Source organism: Notamacropus eugenii, chromosome 1 (genome assembly GCF_028372415.1).
Source record: "Notamacropus eugenii isolate mMacEug1 chromosome 1, mMacEug1.pri_v2, whole genome shotgun sequence".
Lineage (NCBI taxonomy): Eukaryota > Metazoa > Chordata > Mammalia > Diprotodontia > Macropodidae > Notamacropus > Notamacropus eugenii.
The window spans coordinates 606,200,700-606,220,681 of record NC_092872.1 but is presented as its reverse complement, the minus strand read 5'-3'; positions in this window follow the sequence as shown (position 1 = coordinate 606,220,681).

Below are 19,982 nucleotides of genomic sequence, written 5' to 3'. Positions count from 1 at the left end.
TGAATAGCTGTGCTCTTTGTAGATTTGTGTGTGTTAGGTCTAATAGTTATAAAACTCTCCTGGCCTAAACACTCTTCATCCTAGATTCCACGCATAGACCTTGTCCTAGGACCTTGACTACTCTTTCTACTTATTGTGACCCGCATTTCTTCATTTACTTTCATCCCCTCCCTATAGAATGTAAATCTTTGAGGGCAAGAATACCTAGCACAGTGTCTGGCACATAGGCAATACTTTATAAGCGTTTCTTGACTGATTGATGTTATAGAGAGGGGAAGTCAGTTGTGCACCTCATTTCTTGAGGGAGGTAAAATATAGGGCTTTTTACCAAGGAAGTCTTTTGATAAATAATATGATGTGTAACAACTTTGAAAAACATTAGAACTCTGACTAAAGCAGTGATCAATTATATCTTTAAAAGAGTAATAATGAAATATCTCTTCCTACCTCTTGACCTAGAGGTGATGGACTAGAAGTGTAGAGGGGCAGAATGAAATACACTTTCTCAGACATGGCCAATGTGACTTGTTTTGTTTGATTCTATCTATTTGTTGCAAGGGAGGGGTATGAGTTAGTGGCTAGTGACAGTGAGGGGGGAAGAGGGAGGGAGGGAGGAAAGAAGGGAGAGAGGAAGGGAGGAAGGAAGGAAAGAAAGAAAGGAGGGAGGGAGGGGAAGAGAGAGAAAAAGAAAGAAGAGAGAAAGGAAAAGAAGGAAAGAAAAAGAAAGAGAAGGGAGGGAAGAAATATCAATTAAAAAATTTTAAATATCAGAAGAAAACAAAGGGAAATTCAGGAGACAAAAATAGCCATTTTGTTCACCTAAAATGAACATAACAGAAGTTCATAGTTCCTATATCCTCCTCTTTTGTTCTTTGTACGTTGAAATATTATATATTGAAATTTGTTTGCTGATTATTAAGTTTATAGTTATTAAGAAGAAAAAGAATGGAAATATATGAACTTAAATCCTAAATATAGGGTCCACATCATAGAGTTAGGATGGTGAATTCAGTAAAATAGAATCTTACTGAATTCAGCAAAATAGGAGTAAAATAGAATAGTGATTCCAACTGAGTTTAGATGGGAGTACGAGAGTGGTTTTCAATAGGTAAAATATAGTCTGAATGAGTATGCACCAGTATTCATGAAATATTAAGAAAGCCAGAGGAAGATCTCCAATGCATTAATCAGATAGAGGATTTAGATGGAAAGAAAGAGCTAAAAACCACATAGGAGGAGAAGGGATGACTAGAATACAAAACAGTACAGTAGGAAGTGCCTATGGAGATGAGACGATGGATCCAATGAAGCATGAAAGTATCCCCTCTTACCATATGTATATAATAAAACTGTAATTCAAAATAATTCTGAGGTTTCATCTCACACATAGCAAATTGACAATGATGATAAAAGCTGTGAATAGTTTGTATTTGAGAGGCTCCGGGAGGATAGTCACAATTACACTAACACCATTAGAAGAACTGAGAATTAGATTAACCGTTCTGGAAAGCAATTGGAATTATGTTATGAAAACAAATAAAATGTCCATAGCTTTTGATCCAGAGACCCCATAGCTAGAAATATATCCCAAAGGAGGTCAAAGGAAAAGAAGTCCCATATGTAAAAAAATATTCATAGCAACACTAATTGTATTAGGTAAGAGACAGAAATGAGGTAGATGGCCATAAACTGGAAAATGATTAAGTGAACTGGGGTTCATGAATGTAACAGAACATTACTAAACTGTAAGAAACAATTACTATGAAGGATTTAGAGGGATATAGGAAGACTTCAATGCAGAGATGTAATTGGAAGAGGAAAATATTATATATGATTAGAACCATGTAAACAGAAAGAACATCAATAAAACAATATGAAAATTGCATAATTATAATAACCAAACCTTAACAGAAAGAAGAGATGGGAAATACTTCTCCTTCCCTTCTTTAAGAGGTGGAAAACCATGGGTTTGAAGGATTGCATATCCTGTCAGACTTGGATTGAAGTGTTTAGTTTTGTTGAACTGCTTTTTTTCCTCCTTTTCTTTTTTGCTCTTTGTTACGAAAAAAAACTTTTTGGGCAGATGAGGGGAGATCTTTTTGAAAATAAAAGTTTTGGGAAAAACATTTTTTTTAAATTTTAAGAGGCTATTGCAACTACAGAGAAATTGCCAGCCTCAAGCCTATTCTCACCCCAAGCCACCCTCCACAAAACTGCCAAAGGGATTTTTCTAAAATGCAGATCTGACCACATTACATCCCCACTTAATAAACTCTAGTTTCTCCCTAGTACCTCTAGGATGCAATAAAAACTCCTGTTATCTAAAGCTTTTCACTATCTGACTCCTTCCTATCTTTCCTACCTTTCCAGTCTTCTTACACATCACACACTCTACAGCCTAGCCCTATTAGTCTACTACATGTTCCTCACACACATTAAGCTCCATTTCTCATCTCCATGCCTTTGTACGGCTGTCTCCTATGCCTAGAATGTTCTCCTTTTCACCTCTCTCTCCCTTTAAGATTCAGCTAAAGCCCAACCTTCTGCAGGAGGCCTTTCCCAATCCCCCAGCTGCTAGCACCTTACCTTCTAAGGTTATATCTTATCATTTGTATATATTTAATATACCTATGATCAATGGAACTTTGTTGTTCATTCTCAAATCACCTAAATGAAGGCACCCATGTAGGAGAAAGCACGAATCTGCTTCTGGGAGAAGATATCCTGTGCTCCCCAAACATGTGGATAGAAGCAGCCCCTTTCCTTTGCCTGGGAGCTAGAGCAGGATGCATCTTTAAATCTAGATAGGATTGGTAGCTCTCTCTGCTCTCTGTCTCTCTCCCTCCTCACTCCCTCTTTCTCTGGATCCAAAGAGAGAAAGTCCTATTCACCCAAAGTTTAGGCATCATGGACTAAGCAGGGTGGGGGAAAAACTACCTTCCCTCTCCCTTCATGCTTTGTGGCCCTGAGAAATGGGTTTGGGGTTTGGGTCTGTTTTGTTTGTCCTTTTCTGTCCCCAGATCCCAGTACTCTAATCTTAGGGATCTTGGAGGCAGGATTCCAAGCCAGATGTTGATGCCAGCCCAGCAGGGAAGCCTGGAGAAGCCAGGAGGACTCTGGATTTGGAATTCAGTGGGACCATACTATATAGAAATTGAGTTCATCTGTGAGCCTAATCTCCCTCCCCTCCTAAGACTGAGATAGTGTGAGAGAGGATTATGCCCCTCCAGGTGTTGGGGAGCATATTTGCATGTTTTTTTCTTGCTGTTCCTTTGAAGTATATATGCTACTATAAAAGCTAATCTGAATTGTAGTTATTAAATAAAACAAAGGTGCAAGAGACCCCCTAAAATCAGGGGAACATGATCAATGGGATCTTGAGCCAGTGACAGAGAGACTAGATACTCCCAGGTCCCCTTAAGGGTGCTGGAAACCCCTGGAGGAATGCTGAAATGTAACAAACCTGGCTCTCAGGCAGTGAGTGCTAGGATAGTCACTGTTACATCTACATACTGTATCCCCCATTAAAATGTTAGCTCCTTGAAAGTGAAACTGTTTTTCCTTTTCCTTTATAGTCCCAACGCTTCGAACATTAAAAATATTTTTTAAATGTTTGTTGATTGATAGATTGATTAATTGACCATTGATTGAAAGGTTGATGGTGACTCCTATTAGGGTGGTTAACAACCATGTATATGAAAAGGGTGAAACTGATGCAAGAAATATTAGGAAGACTGAATTCCTAGGATGTGGTCATTGATTGGATACCGGGGCACCTCAGTCTCTCATAGAATGATGGCTTTTATGAGAGTTAAGGAGATGAGATCAAAAAAAAATAATGTATGTAAAGCCCTTTGAAAACCAACGGATAAAAGTAATCTACTATTATTTCATCAGGCAGACAAGGAATAGTCACAAGATAAAGGCAGGGAACAGGTGTGATGAAGAAGAGATGACAGGAGAGAGAGGATGGGGACTCCTCCTGCAGTCCTCTGGTTTCATTCCTGCCTTGCTCATCCACCTGGGTAAGGGTTACAGATTTAGCCCAGAAGAGTCTCCTGTTTATTTTGTATTCCCCCCAAAAAAGGACCAATAGCTCTCCTCTCTGAGTCTCTGTTGCCACCTTGTGTAAAAAGGGGGAAATGACATGTAGGAATTATGGGAGAGGGGAGCACTGGAGCGACCAGGTTTCTATTTGAGGATGGCATTTCCCTAAAAGCAGCTTGTTATTGGGGGAGGGAAGAAAGGCATTATTGTACATCTTTTTCAAGACCCATAGGTACAAAAATATTTACGGCAGATTTTTTTTTTGGTTATACCAAAGAGCTAGAAACGAAGGGGGTGCCTATCAACTACGAAATGACTGAATAAATGGTATATGAAAGTAAAGGAATATTATTGCATAGTTAAGAATGACACAAAGATCAGTTTCAGAGAAACCTAGGACGATTTATATGAACTGATATGTAGTGAAGAGAGCAGAATCAGGAGAACAATTTATAGAATAATAACCAGATTGTGAAGGAAAACAACCTTGAAAGGCTTAAGAACTCTGATCAACCCAAGGAATGAGTACAACTCCCGAGGACTAATCAGTCCATGAAGCATGCTACCCCCGCTCCTGCTGATGGGATGGTAGACTCAAAATGTAGTAAGATGTAATACGATACAATAATGGATTCAGCCAAAATTGGGAATATGTTTCACTTGACTACGCATATTTGTTATAATGGTTTGTTTTCATTTTAATTTTAAAGGAAGGGGGGCAGCAGTGGGCAGGAAAGAGAGACTGAAAAAGAATAGCCAAAAAAAAAAGAAAGAAAGAAAGAAAAGAGGGTCATTAGTTTTAATTCAAGGAACAGAACAGAAGGAAGGCCTGAAAGAATCACAGTCACACATGACAGCTCTGTAAGTTACATATGTTGAATTTATTATGTTTTTAAAGAAAAATAAGATATACATGATGGAAGTCCACAGTTTTATGTGTAATCCTCTTTTTCTGTTCTATTCTATATAAGGAAATGCCAGTTGATTTGGTGTATAAGTTCAGAATTTTGAAAAGAAAAGAAACAATGCAGAGTATCTTTTCAGCAATTATATACCATTAAGGAAAAGGTGGAGGCAAAAGGCGGAGCCCTTTAGTGGGTAGAGCTTTTGCCTGTGATAGAAGGGTATGACTGGAAGTGTGGGAAGCAGCTTGAATGTCTCCTGGAATAAGTCCAGTAGAGGAGGCTGAGAGGAACCAAGCTTTGGGCCAGTCTAGCAGTGGAAATGTGGTCCTGGCCCTAGTCCAACTAGCTAATCCCCTCTCTCAGTCAATCTGTCATCTCCTCAGTGATCCAAGGGTATTCTCACAACTCTGCTTACTGCCTGAGGAGGGAAGACATGCCTTTGATTAGTGTAAAGTTGAGAAGGGCTCACCTCCCCCATCTGAGATTGGCCTGCTGATGGTGGTAACCTTGAAGACAGAAGGTTGGCAAGATGGTTAAAGGGAGACATCACCTTCATCTATCCTTGAAGGCTGTGCCTTCCTGCCTCCCTACCCTGGGTTTCCCTGGATACTCTGTCCCCTGCTTGTCGAACTTTCTTGAGGACTGGAGCCCCAAGAATGAAGGCCAAGGGGAAAAGGATGGTAAGCTGCCTTGTGAAGGAAGAGGTATAACATTTCAGCGATCATGGGCATTACAGGAGCCTAACTTGGAGAACAGCTAATGCCTCCCAGAACCAGCCATCTTCCACCCACCCTTTGTCCTGGAAGAGGAATAATGGAAGATGGGAGTGCTTTAGGCTTAGAAAAGCAGGACAGAAACCCAAACTCTGAACCCCTGCTAGATGTTCAGGTATAAGTATGTAAGTGATGCAAAGGGTGTCCATTCCTATACTGTAGCAACTCACCTCTCGCATGAGCAAGTGGACCTGCTTGGTCTCAGAGTCAACTCACTCAGACATACTCTCACAAAACTCTCATACTCTGCTCTCTGACTAAAATCACCAGGAGGTTACATTAAAATTTTCTCAGGGCCCTGATCTATGGGAATATGCTTCCCTTCTTCACCTCTTTAACTCTTGAATCCCCACTGGTGTGCTTCCATTTATACAAAACAGCTACTCAAAATGATAGCACTTTTAAATCTCAAACATAAGTATTTACTTAGTAATAAGGCAATAGAATGACAACATCACAGGTACGTATATTAAAGCAAATGCAAGAATAATAAAATACATCACATTCTACATATTAACCTGGGTTACACTCTTCTATCAATGCATTCATTATCTACGGGAGAAAGTGTGCATCCACTAAAAGAAACCTGGCAGGGAAACACATCAAGGAGGAAAATTCATGTGTTCAGGGTAACTCACAAATCCGCACTGCAGGCTTTGATGTCATTAGTACATTCAGGAACATCTGCCTCATACAAATTTGCTCTTCTGCTAACTGCTCATCTTCTGGTACTCCTTGCTCTCCATGCAAATCCTTTCCTCTTCTATTCTCAAACTGACAGAATTTTCCATCTTTTTCAATTCATGTTCACATGCCCTTAAAAGGGTGTTGGAAAAGTATACCATTGAACTGGTTACCAATTCTCTTTAAGCCAGCAAACTGCCTATCTCTGGGTCACACTGACTCACCAGGGCACTTCATTGATCAATTGGGTTGTAGTAAAACAGAGCTTAAAGAAACACAATTCTGTGTGACTATTGAACAAAGCAAACAAATCTAACCAGCTCTTCTTCACTCATCTTAATTTTACATTGCCTTATTAAATCTCATCATCTTCTATACAACAAAACAGCTATATAATCTCTCTCCTTTTTCTTCTTTTTCTTCTCAAACTAAAAAGGGGCAGCAAAGGGAAAGGGGAGAGAAGAGGTAGATTCCCACCTTTGCATCATTCCAGGATCAATGACACCCCTCCCCCACCCCTGGCCCATTTTATTCTGCTTGCCCCGGCCTCATTTACTATGCTTGCCTCAGTTGCAAATATTCCTCTGCTTGAATTTTCTTTCAGCCTGTTCTTCCTGGATGTGTCTTCTTTGTGGCTTTCTCCACCCACAGTCTATTACAATAGGGCAGGTTTGAGGCTGGGATAGGAAGAAGGGTTCTCCAGTAATTTCAATACAAATTTAAGGCTGGCATGAAGGGAAAGAATGCTGGACTTGGAGTCAATTGACCTTCACCCAGTGGTGTGCTGGTAAACATTTAACAGCTAACTCTGAATCATGTTTAAATGCATAAAATCAAACACATAGGAATACAAAGGAAATCAATTATATTGAGATACAGTTATCAAAGTATTTTTCTTTTTTTTCCAAAATATTTTTCAAAAACAAATTCATTTTCCCAGGTTAAGAATGTCTACTTTAAGGTATTGCCCAGGGCAGGGCAGTTAGGTGGCAAAGTGGATAGAGCACCATCCCTGGAGTCAGGAAGACCTGAGTTCAAGTTCTGCCCCAGATATGTGACACTTACTAGCTGTGTGAACCTGAGCAAGTTACTTAACCCCTTAATGCAAAAAAAAAAAAAGTGTTTCCCAGGGCACCAGAGATTAAGTGACTTGTTTAGTGTCACATAGCTAGACATATCAGAAGCAGGACATAAACATAAGTCTGCCTGATTCCAACTGATACACTATTAACTACCTTCACTATCATATACTGCCTTTCATATGTACAACGACAATAATTCATGCATTAACAGGCTGTTTTGAAAAAAAATTGTCTAAGGTTTTTGCTAGTTGGTATTTTACTAAAAGTAAGGGAATATTTCTTCTATTCTTTAAATTCAGATATTGAATTATATATACCTGAACTGGCCCTGCAGGTTTTCTACCATGGTGTAAAAAGCAAAGAATATCTACAAATCAAGTTTAAGAAGCCCTTTGGCCTAGCCTAAAGCTGTTGGGAGATGAGGGTCACCTCCCCGTCTGGGAAACATCTGCCACAAGTGAAAAGGCACAAAGAGAATAACTGATATGACTCGTTTATTGGATAACCTTTTAAGGAGCCATTTATGCACAGGAGGCAAAGTGGGAAAGAGTGATGGGAGTCTCACTGGATTTGGAGTCAGAAAATGCCTGATTTCAAATCCTGCCTCTGCCGTGTGACCCTGGGCAGGTTATTTCACCCCCCTCTAAATCTTGGTTTCCTCATCTGTTACATGGGGACAATAATACCTGTAGTACCACCTCACAGGATTGTGTGGAGGCTCCAATATTAATGTGTGCACAGCACTATTCAGGGGGAAAAGGAACAGGGTATATCCAAAAAAAGCAGAGAAGGTCTGCCTTGTTAGAACATTATTGTACTTTGGGAGAAAAGACATGTACAGATTGTTTGAAGAGATGGATTTCTATTAGCTAGAACCTGGTTAAAAAACAGAGAGAGAGAGAAGATTATACATAACTCCATAGATGAATATATACATAGATGCATAAGTATAGGCATACATATGATAGAATATTACATGCCAGATGCTGAATATACCATACGAGCCAGCCAGCCCTGCCTCAAGGAGCTTATATTCTAACAGGTGAAGATAACAAGTAAAGTAAAATGACCTGGAAGCATAGTAGAGGACTAGATCTAGGCAAGATCAAAACCAAATCTGGCCTAGCCCAGGGTAGTTCCAGGGGTAGAGTAAGCAGGGTAGGGAGGAGGTAAAATCAGTATGGTATGGAGGAGAGTGAGGAGGAGGTACAGTCAGTACAGTATGGAAATCGCCAGGATGTGACCCTGAGGTAGTTCAAGAAATAGATATTGGATTGGGAAAAGGGGACTTTTCCCCATGCATAATGCAGTGGAAAGACCACTGAACTTAAGTCCCAGGATCTAAGTTCCAATTCTGGCTCTGCCACTTACCTCCTGCATGATCTCTGAGCCTATATTTCCTCATAAGCCTTTTAACCTCTCTTCTAGTTCAGAATCTAGAATCACTCAGTTCCTTCATCTATAACTTGATAGCCTTCAAGTTATTTGTGATCCTAGGATTTCCCATCTGGGCCCTGTTTGTGGCTCCAGAAAATCCCTATCTCATCACTGCTGATGACTAAATATGGGAAATGCAAACCACCTCAGGCCTCCCATGGACAGGAAGCTTCTTCATGGCCTGTGAGGAACCTACTTAACTCCTACTGTTGATAAGAATTGAGTTTAAAATGGCCCATAAGAGTTCTACTCTTTGCCAGTAGAAATAGGCCTTCTACTCCAGTTCCTGTGTGTTACAGACAGGGAAACTGAAGACCAGAGAGGTTTGTCCAAACAGCTTGTGAATAACCTTAGCTCCAGAAGGCTTGAATTACTCACTAGGTTCAGATCAAGTCAATCACCTGGGCCTTACAAATAAGCCAAGAGTTAGAGCCATTTGTACAAGAAACAGAACTTGCCAGGCAACTCAGAAGGGAAGGTGGGCTTCAGAAGAGGAAAAAAGAAAAATGGGAGTCTGTTCTCAAGGAGATGCTCCACTGAAGGGCTCCAGGTAAAGATGGGATCAGAAGTCCAGGCTCTAGATGCACAATTACAGACTGAACTGGAAGAGAATTTGGAGGTCATTGAATACAATTCCCTCATTTTATAGATAAGGAAACTGAGGCCCAGAGAGGTCACAGAATTAGTAATACAGAATAGTCAGAGATTTGAAGTCAGATCCTGTGACTCCAAGTTCAGAAGTATTTTCACTGCATCAAAGGTCAGAAGCAGGATTCATATTCAGGTTCTTTGACTTTCCCTGCATCATACCCACTGTAAAGATTCAGCCAAGATGAAAGCAGCTAAGTGGTGTAGTGGATAGAGCACTGAGCCTGGAATCAGGAGGACCTGAGTTTAAATCTGGCCTTAGACACTTACTAGCTGTGTGACCCTGGACAAGTCACTTCACCCTGTGTTTGCCTAAGTTTCATCATCTATAAGAAGAGCTAGAGAAGGAAATGGCAAATCACTCTAGTATCTCTGCCAAGAAAACCCTAAATGGAGTCACAGAGAATTAGATACAACTGAACAAGAAGCAATAAAAAGCTCAGCTTTACTAAAAGGCTATTTTCTTCACATTTATTCGAATTTCTACAGAGCTTTAAGATTTACAAAGTGCTTTTTTTCCCCCCTCACAACAATCCCGTGTGATATTATAAGTGAACTGGAGCCCATTTCTTGATCTCTCCTGTGCCTCAAAAATCTCTGTGCATGGAAGAAAGAATACTGATCTCTTTGCCTAATTAAAGCTGTGTGCCAGCAATAGCTAACCTGTTGCAATTCTAAAGCCTTCCCTGAACTCCCACTGTCAAGGGGTTCTTCTCATAGAAGGCAATTGCTTGTAACCAAGCTTCTATTCCTCTGAATCCAGGTTACAAGTGGATCAGAACATAGCAAGAATCAGAACATTCCTTCCCTCCCCACTCACAAATATCTCTAGTCCTCCTCACAATACGTCCTTCTTTCTCATCCCTCTCTTGAAATATGCTAAATTTACCTTCAAAGTGTCCTCAAGACCCAGCTCCTGCTCCCCTCTGCTTATACTAATCAGAAATTGCTTCAGCACCAAAGCATTTCCTATTGTTACTGGATCTGCTCCTCCCTGTCTTTTGGAGTTCAAATCCAATTCTGCTGCTTACTAACATCTGCGGAAGAGCTGGTGATATCTGAAACTGGGAGCGCTGTGGGACTGAGAGGGGAAATGAGAAACCGGGTCTGCCTCTCCTCCCAGGCCCCACTGCTCTGTAGCAGCTGCAAAGGCAATCAAATGTTTTATTCCTTGGCAGGAAAGGTATTCAGGATTGGCATATGTAGATTGGTGGTTTAATTGGGAGACTAGCCCAGGAGTTGTAGTTGGGGAAGAAAGGGATTGGTGGCATGGGTATGGGTGTGATCTGGGTGTGTGCTAAAGTGGGTTAGTACAAGGACCTAGCACAATACCTGGCACATACTAAGTGCTTAATAAATGTTGATTAACTGATTATTGACCACAAAGTGAAAATATAAACTAAACATTTGTACAGAGCCTGGGAGCCTTGATAGGATATTAGGGACTTGGTGGTTGGTATACTAGCAACTATGATGAAAGGCCATTACGATCAGGGGTGGGGAGAACCTGTAGCCTCAAGGCCACATGTGGCCCTCTAGGTCGTCAAGGGTGGCCCTTTCACTGAATCCAAACTTCACAGAACAAATCCTTTTAAGATCCCTGGTCAAAATCATTGGGCTTCTGAATAAATGAAGCATTTATTAAATGTTTACTATGTGCAAAGCATTATGCTAATCACTGGAGATATAAATAGAAAAGCAAGATAGTTTCTTGAGTACAAGGAGATCGCATTAAAATGAGGGGGAATCAATCATACATGTAAAACCTTTCAGCTGTAAATCATATGAGGAGGTAAGAACTGGAAGGATGCTTAGAGGTCATCTAACCCAACTCCTTTGTTTTACAGATAAAGGAAACCAAGACCAGGTGAGGTTAAAAGTGGCCAAGTTCCCACCAGTAGTGTCAGATGGTCTCAAAGATTCAGCAGCAAGGCAGATTATAGCTTGGCACATGGTAGGTACTTAATTGATTGACTGATTTTCATTAATCTTCCAAATTGCTTTATAATTTTGAAGCATTTGATGATGCCAAGGACTTTGACCTCTAGAATTTTCTTTTCTTGTTCTTCACTAGCTGCGGCTGCTGAGAAGGCTGGAGCTGCTGAGTTTCCTCCTGAGCTATTCAAAAGAAAGAATGCCCAGAGGACTTTGAGCTGACCGAAAGTACTAGGTAGCTAAGTGGCACAGTAAATAGAGTGCCAGCCCTGAGGTCAGGAGGACTTGAGTTCAAATGCAGCCTCAGCAGAGCTGTGTGACCCTAAGCAAGTCACTGTTTGCCTCAGTTCTAAAACTATAAAATGAGCTGAAGGAAATGGCAAATTTGTCCAGTATCTTTGCCAAGAAAACCCCAAATGGGGTCATGGAGAGTCAGACACAGAAACGACTCAACAACAACAAAAGGTTACTGGGCACCATAACAGGAAGGAGACTGGATCACTGTTCCCAAGTAGGCCTCATCTCTATTATCTATAACACTATATCTCTCAAGAAGGAATCCTCCAATATGAAAAATCTCTAGGTTCTGACTTTCCCCTCTTGTGGGAGAGACAGCTGGGCAGCTAATAAAGAAGCCAGAGTCTGGAGAAAGACTTGAGATCCAAGTGTGATACACTTGTGTGACACAAATCTTAGGGCAGATTTTGGTTCTGCTTACCCTTCAGACGCCCATGGAAAACAAAGAGATTCTACTGTCCATTCCCCAACAAGGATCCTGCATTATCTTCTTTGACAAATGCAATAGAACAAAGCAGACTTGTGATTCCTCACCTCAGGCTTCATTCCAGGGCTGGGACAAAAGCAGAAGGTTGGTACAATACCACAACATCTCCCATGGGTGAAACCCAGTCCAGTCAGACCACATGATCAGGCTGAGCCAGAAACCTCCTTTTCCTGAGTATGGGCACCAGTCATCAATGAAATGCTAAGAGACACAAACAAGCACAGAAACTCAACTTTCTAGGCAACCTGTTTCCAGAGAGAGGAAACAGCCTCTGAGGTAAGAGGAAAAAAAATGTTTTAAATGATCAGCTTCAATTATTCACTATGTGCCAGGTACTTCACAATTATTATCTCATCTGATGTTCACAACAGCATTGGAAGGTAGGTGCTATTATTACCTCCATTTGACAGATGAGGAAACTGAGAAAGAGGTGAAGCACCAGGACAGGCCTGCACCAGGGCTTCAACTGCAAGTCAAGTCTGTAGATATGATTATAAGAACTTCTTTCCAGATTTACATGAACTGGTGCAAAGTGAAGTGAACAGAACCAGGAGAACACTGTACAGAGAAATAGCAATAATGATGAACAAGTGGGAGTGACTTAGCTACTCTCAACAATGCAGTTCTAGACAATCCCAAAGGACTCATGATAAAAAATGCTTTCCAGAGAAAGATCTGATGGCATCTGAATACAGACTGAAACATGCTATTTTTCATTCTTTCCTTTTTTTGGTTTGAGTTTTCTTCCACAAAATGATTAATATGGAAATATGTTTCACATGATTGTACATGTATAATCTATATCAGATTACTTACCATCTCAGAGAAGGAATGCAGGAAGAGAGGAACAGAATTTGGAACTCAAACTTTAAAAAGGAATGTTAAAAATTGTTTTAACATGTAATCAGAAAAAATAAAATATTATTTCTAAAAAAGAACTTCTTTTCAGATAAAACATTCAATTTCTCCATTCCATCTAAAACTTCCACCAGAATTTGCTAGTCAAAATCAAAATGAAGTACTCTGAAGTTCCTTTGATAAGGAACAGGACAGCTAGGGGATACAGTGGGTACAGCACCAGGCCTGGAATCAGGAATTTACTGTTCAGTCATTTTTTCAGTTGTGTCTGACTCTTCATGACCCCATTTGGGGTTTTTTTTGGCAGAGATGCTAGAGTGGTTTGCCATTTCCTCCTCCAGTTCATTTTACAGATTTAGAAACGAGCTAGTCTGAAGCCAGATTTTAATTCAGGAAGAGAAGTCTTCCTGACTCCAGGCCTAGCACTCTATCTCTACACTACCTTGCTACCCCAGAAACAAGACCTGAGTTCAAATCTGGCCTCAGACACTTACTAGACATGTAAGCCTGGATAACCTTTGTTTGTCTGTTTCCTCATCTGTAAAATGGGGATAATAATAGTACCTACCTTCCAATGTTGTGAGAATCAAACGAGATAATAATTGTTAAGTGTCTGGCACACAGTAAGCACTATAAAAAGGATAGCTATTGCTATTATTACTACCACTGTTTTCTTTTGAGTCCACTAGAGGTAGGAAAGAGTGATGTACGCTTCAGAAAGAAGGAGTACTAAAGGGTTTGAATAACCCAATCACTCAGCTGACCATGAATGAATTATATTAGGGCCTAGCATACAATCTGGGGAAGGGACGAGGGCAAAAGTTCTTTTCTCTTTCTTGTGTAAAATAGGCTCCGGGCTAATTCTCTCAACTTCCCCTCATACTTGTATGCCAAGTCCCAGGGTACTGCTGACCAATTCTGAGGGCTCCAGAGGTAACCCTGAGGAGTTATTATCACTGATGAGCCCACGATGGGGTGCTTCCCAATATCATCAGGAAACACACACAAGTTCTGGGTTTCTAATTAGTTAACATCTTCCCAATATCAATTAACCAACTAACATTAATTGGCTTTACAAAAGGCTATTGACTGAGAAGGTAGAGAGAGAACCTGAATTGGGAGGCACTCTCCCCTCTACATACTCACTCAGTCCCTATAGAAAGCAAACTCAAAATGTTTGTGACAAAATACAAAATACCACAACTTTTCCACAAGTGTGTGTTCAGCAGGGAAGGGAATGCCTTGGGAGTCCTTTTCTCTCTTTGAGGAGTTTCCACTAGGTTTAATTCTGAGTGTAGCATGGCCAGCTGGCCTGGTTCCTAGCTGGGTTGGGTTAAGCAGATCGTTCCTCAGGACTCTTCTTCACAAAATTCAACTACTACTGCCACTGGGTCTGGGATTCTGGTTGTAGGTAGTTCATCACTTCAGTGGATATTACAATCTTGCAAGTTGCCTGGGTGCTCCTCTGGAGGGATCCCCCAGTCTCAGTAGTCATCTGAGTGCTCCCATCTCAGGATATTCATTCTCCTAAGATCAGGAAAGAAGAAAGACACCAGGGATAGAGGTGCCAGAGGTCTTCACAGACACAAGAAGTTGGGTACGGAGACAAAGCAACTGAAGCTGGTGCTCCTCCCCCCAGCCCATGCGCTTGCATCAATGCTTCCTCCTCAAAAGTCATCAGGGAAGAGAGTGAGTCTGCTTCAATCTTTCACATTCATACTCAGGTCTGACTCAGCAGACATGCAGTGAGATGATGGAAAAGTCAGAAGATCCCTATGCATGCTCTGAAATCAGGGGAAGGGCCTTTTCATTAATCTCACTGAGTTTCCACATGGATTAGAACCTGGTATATCCTGATGATGGAAAAGATTGAAGGCAAAGGGAAAAGGGGAGGGCAGAGAGAGTGTCATGAAAACAACGAACATGAACTTGGACAGACTTCAAGAGATGGTAGAGGACAGAAGGAGCTGGGCATGCTCTGGTCCATGGGGTCAGAGAGAGTTGGATACAACTGAAATGAGTGAACAACAACAAGCGAAGAATACAAATGATTTACCCCAAATTGTATGATAGTACGGGGCAAAAACAAGGATATGAACCCAGGTCTCATGGTCCCAAATCCAATACTCATTTTCTTCTCCAAGCTGCAACTCCATATGGGCCACATATGGAGTAGTGATGTATATGTTTGTGCATGTTGTCAACACCTCTTACTCATGCAATTTCATGTGGCTTTATTTTTAAACCTTCTGAAATAGAATAGAAATACATTAAAAAACAACGGTGAACCAACCATCATCCTACCATGAGTGGGCACCATCAATCATCACCTCACATTTATTTAGCACGTTGAAGTTCATTATACACACATAATGTAATGATCAGTCCATGTAACCTCACTGTGGACCCCAAAGTAACACAAGAAACTAAGAGGAGATACTTAGCTGTCACCTTTCTGTTATTTGTCTAGAATGGAGTAACCATGTCCTTATTTTGTCCTAAGGTAGGTTGGCACATGGTCTAGCTGACTTACAGTGTAAAGAAAAGATTAGACAAACTCCTAGCTGTACCTATAGGAAAAATATCAACCTTCTTCCCTCTTCCCTCAGGTTCACCCTGGCCTCTCTGCTGCTCACACACCTTTGGTGCCACCTACTTCTAGCTCAAATTCTTCTTTTTCTAAGGGCACTACTGTTGTTGGAGTTAGCCTCCCCCTGAGACCCCAGAAAAGGCAGGGGTAAAGGCTCAAGAAGACTGAAGCCACCCAGGAATCTCTGACCTCAGCTTTACCTCTAATTGCTCATCTAGTCCCAGGCTCACCACCAGAACTAGCAAGGGGCTTCCAGGGCATTATCTCAGGCACCATAATATGGGGGTGATGTTTTCTTCCCTACCCAGCAAAACACCAGCAACCTGACCTACCCACTCCCTCATTCATCCTTTTTCTCCCTGGCCCACATTCCCACCAAGATCAATTGCTCCTTCCCACCATGTGCTACCTCCCCTGGTGGCTCTTACCACAGGAGACAGCAAGAGGGAAGGTCTGAAGATGGCAGCAGGGGAGTAAAGAGTGTGCCAACTCCTGGTCCTATGGGTCAGTGGTTACTAGAGGGGCAGTCAGCCTTGGAGAGGATTCCAAGAGATATGATATCTCTAGAAGGAAACTAAGTTTCAATTATCTAGGTACCTCCAGTTCACCCTTCATTGTCTCCATTCCAGCACTGGTCCCTTCAAACACCCTGATTTCCCAGTTTAACTATTTTCTCAATACACATGATCTCTGTCTCTCACCCATACAGCCACACAGAGGAATGCCCATAGTTAGACACTCCTCCCCCTCCCCACACACACCTAAATTGAATTTGCCTCAGATGCCAGAATTCCTAGGTCTTCCCAGACCTCACAGGACCTTATTTTCATGCAGAAAACAAAGGGATAATGTAGAGTTACACTTTTGGGCACCCCATTCTTAATTTTAGCATGATGCTATGCTCCCTAAATTATCTATACCTCCACTGCCAACAGGGTAAAGGGAAAGAATATTAGCCCCACCATTTCTTTTTCTCTCTACTCTGTGGCAGTCCATCAGCACCCTATTCAGAAAGCATCAAAGTCCCAGACTCATCCTTTCAGCCCTTCTTAGGTAGGCTGGTCAAATCTGGCTCCCCTCTCCATAGGGGGAGAATGTGGGGAAAACATCAGAAACAGGCTGAGTAATTGATGAGTCCAGAGATGTAGTCATAGGGCACCACGAATACTGTGCCATCTGTTTGCATTCTTATCTGGCTTCTCCTGACTCATTTCTTTTCTCCTCTCCTGGCTTTGCTCCTGACTCTCCTAATTTTTCCATTCCCCAGTAGTCTTTTCAGCCTGAAAAACACCTCTTCCTCTGAAGCCTTCTCATCCTGGCAGAAACCTCCACCCTGCAATTTCATTCTCTGATTGAGGAGTTCCCCCCAAAACCTCCATTTTGAGGATATCTCCAGACCAGCTTCACACTCACTGCCCTCCTGACTCTCCAAATTACTCCATGATTCTGAGCAGGTACCTTCTCCTTCATGACCCTCCAACCTCCACTTTTCAGCCCCCTTTTATGTGCCTTTCCTTTTAGAATTTAAGTTTCTTGAGGACTGGGACTTTTCTTTTTGCTTGTATTTGTGTATTCTCACCACTTAGTACAATGTCTAGTAAGAGTTTAATAACTGTTTGTTGGTTTAGTTTCTGATTTGTAATCATAGGTGTATGAGGGTTTTGTAACTCATAATTGGTGCATGGTAAACTCCGTGTGAGTTGCTTGTTTATTCCGAACATCAGGTGAGAGGTGGGGCAGTGGGCAGCTCACAGACTACAAGCTTAGCAAGCAGCTAACTCCTGGTTGAATGACACGTCTATCACTATCCTCTCCCTACTTCCCTGGCTCCTTGCCCCCACCTCCTGTAAAGAATCAGGATATAAGGCTGGGAGGCAGGTGGCTGCTGGACAGAAACATATCTTTGCCATAGGTTTTGGTTTAATAGCAATACATTAGCCTGAAGAGGGGAAGAGAATTTTGAACTAAAAAAAAAGTTCTGTGCTTTAAAACATAGTTCTCTTGATGTGAATGGCATCTTTCTCCCTTTTTTCAGATGAATTTGATTAACCAGAGGTTGAGCTGAATACCAAAGATCATCAACTTTTCACAAGATTTAGAACTAGAGAAAAAAAAAGATTTAGAACTAGAAAAGCCCTTGGAATTCACCTAGTCCAAGACCCTCAGGAAACTGAAGCCCAAAGAGGTTAGAGAATTCACCCAAAGGTCTCAAAGTTCGTAAGCTGCAGAGGGTGCACAGTGACCAGGAATGGACCAGCTAAATATTGATGAATGGGCTTAGCTCTTGTCAGAAATGGAAGCCCATGACCAACTTCTTGTATTCCATTTTTGTAAAAGAATACTAGATGTGTATAGAAAGGAAACCTTCCTTTGTCCAGGAACAGACAAAATGCAGGTCCATTTCAACTGCATGGACTATATCCTCCTCCCCTCAAAAAAGTCATTTCCCTGAACTATGTACTCCAGGACTTTTCACTAGAATCCCAGTCAAAGTCTCCATGTGCGTAGATTTACAGGCTCAGGCATTTCTGACTCTTTGTAGAAAGGTACGGACACACTCGTAGGCAGGATTGATTTAGGAAGGAAGCTAGGAAGTTTCTCTGGGTTTTTATTAAAGTACTCAATGATCACAATGGGAAAGGAAAACGAGTGGGCACACAGAGCACAAGATTTGGCTTGTTGGGTGGCAACCTGATGCTAGTGTTGGCGATGTCAACAAACCTGGGTTGGAGCTAAGTAAAGTTCTGCTACTCCTTTCAGCACTGTGTCATAGGAACAGTACAGCTGGCCAGGAAGGTTGAAGCCTGGGAGTTACATGGGAATGGAGACTCTGACTGGCTTGGTGAGGGCACAAAGCCTTTTGGCACAGAATCCCCCATCTGCCTTCTCTATTTCCAAGTAGGGCAGTCCAGGCTAGAGGCCCAACTATCTCTGAGAGTATTCACATAATCTTCCCCTCTTTCAACCCCTCCCTCCTTCTTTTCTTCCTTCCTGGAATGGAGTAGAGAGGAGTCCCCCAGTCTCAGTTTCCCAAACCGTAAAATGAGACGGTTAGACTAGATGGTCTCTGAGGTCCCTTCCAGCTCTAGATATGACTACCTAAACATGAGACATTACATATACAATTGTTTTCCTCCCTAAACTGATCCATAATGCCTGAAATTATTTTAACTGAAGAAAAAGCTCTAATTCCTCCATTGGGAAGAAAAGGTTTGTAATAGATTCAACCAAGCTGTAGGATATTTACTATTTGCTAGTAAATTTCTAGTTTGGAAGTGCTAGTTGACTGACTTCCTGTTTTCACAGAAAGGAGGCGCCTACAGGGATAAATCTGAATGGAGAGGGAATGCCATTGAGATGATAAAAGGGGCAGAATGGTTTTGAGACCACAAAGACAAAGTTGGCTGACTTTGTAACTTTGTCCCCAGACTGCTGAGGAGATATTTTATACCTTGCCCCACCCACTCTACATCCACACACCTTAGCAGCAACTCCACCAGTAGACCAAAGTCCCTGAATTTATCTGGTATCTTCATTATGGCATCTTACTGACTCCATTCTGTTCTGCTCACTAAGCTTGTTCTAGTTTCATCACTTTGAAGTTTACGCTTAAAGAATAGAAGAAAAAAATGACCTTTTAATAAGTCCTAGATGTGGGTCTGATTGACTATGGACTCTTAAAAGTTCAGGTCTCTGTAACACTTGTCAAAAAGTTGAGGGCACCATTCAAACAGCAAGCTTCCCAGGCACTGGAGCTGATTCCTTTGATCAAGACAGAATAAACCAGGTCCCTTAGTCAATCTGACCAGCGTTTGACTAATCTCACCTTGTCCTTACATTTATGCATTCTTGATTCTGTCTTCCTGACTTTTGCCAGTCCTAGAAACAACCTCACTCTTATCTCCATCTCTTAATCCTGGCTTTCTACTTGTCCTCATCCATAATTCTGGGACTGACGGTATTGATTCACATACCTCTTGTTAACTATCTTAAGAATATAGATCTTATATTTGGAGCTAGAAAAGACTTTCAAGGTCATCGAATCCAATCTCACTCATTATACATCTAAGGAAAACAACAGTCCAGAGAAGTGATTTCCATGTCTTTTTTCGTTATGAACCCCGGAACCATACTTTTTCATTTATTTAAAAAAAAAAAATTTGAATTCTGAAATCTCCCTCCCACCTACCCTTCCCCCACCAAGAAGTCAAGCCATGATATCAATGGTATATGTGAAAT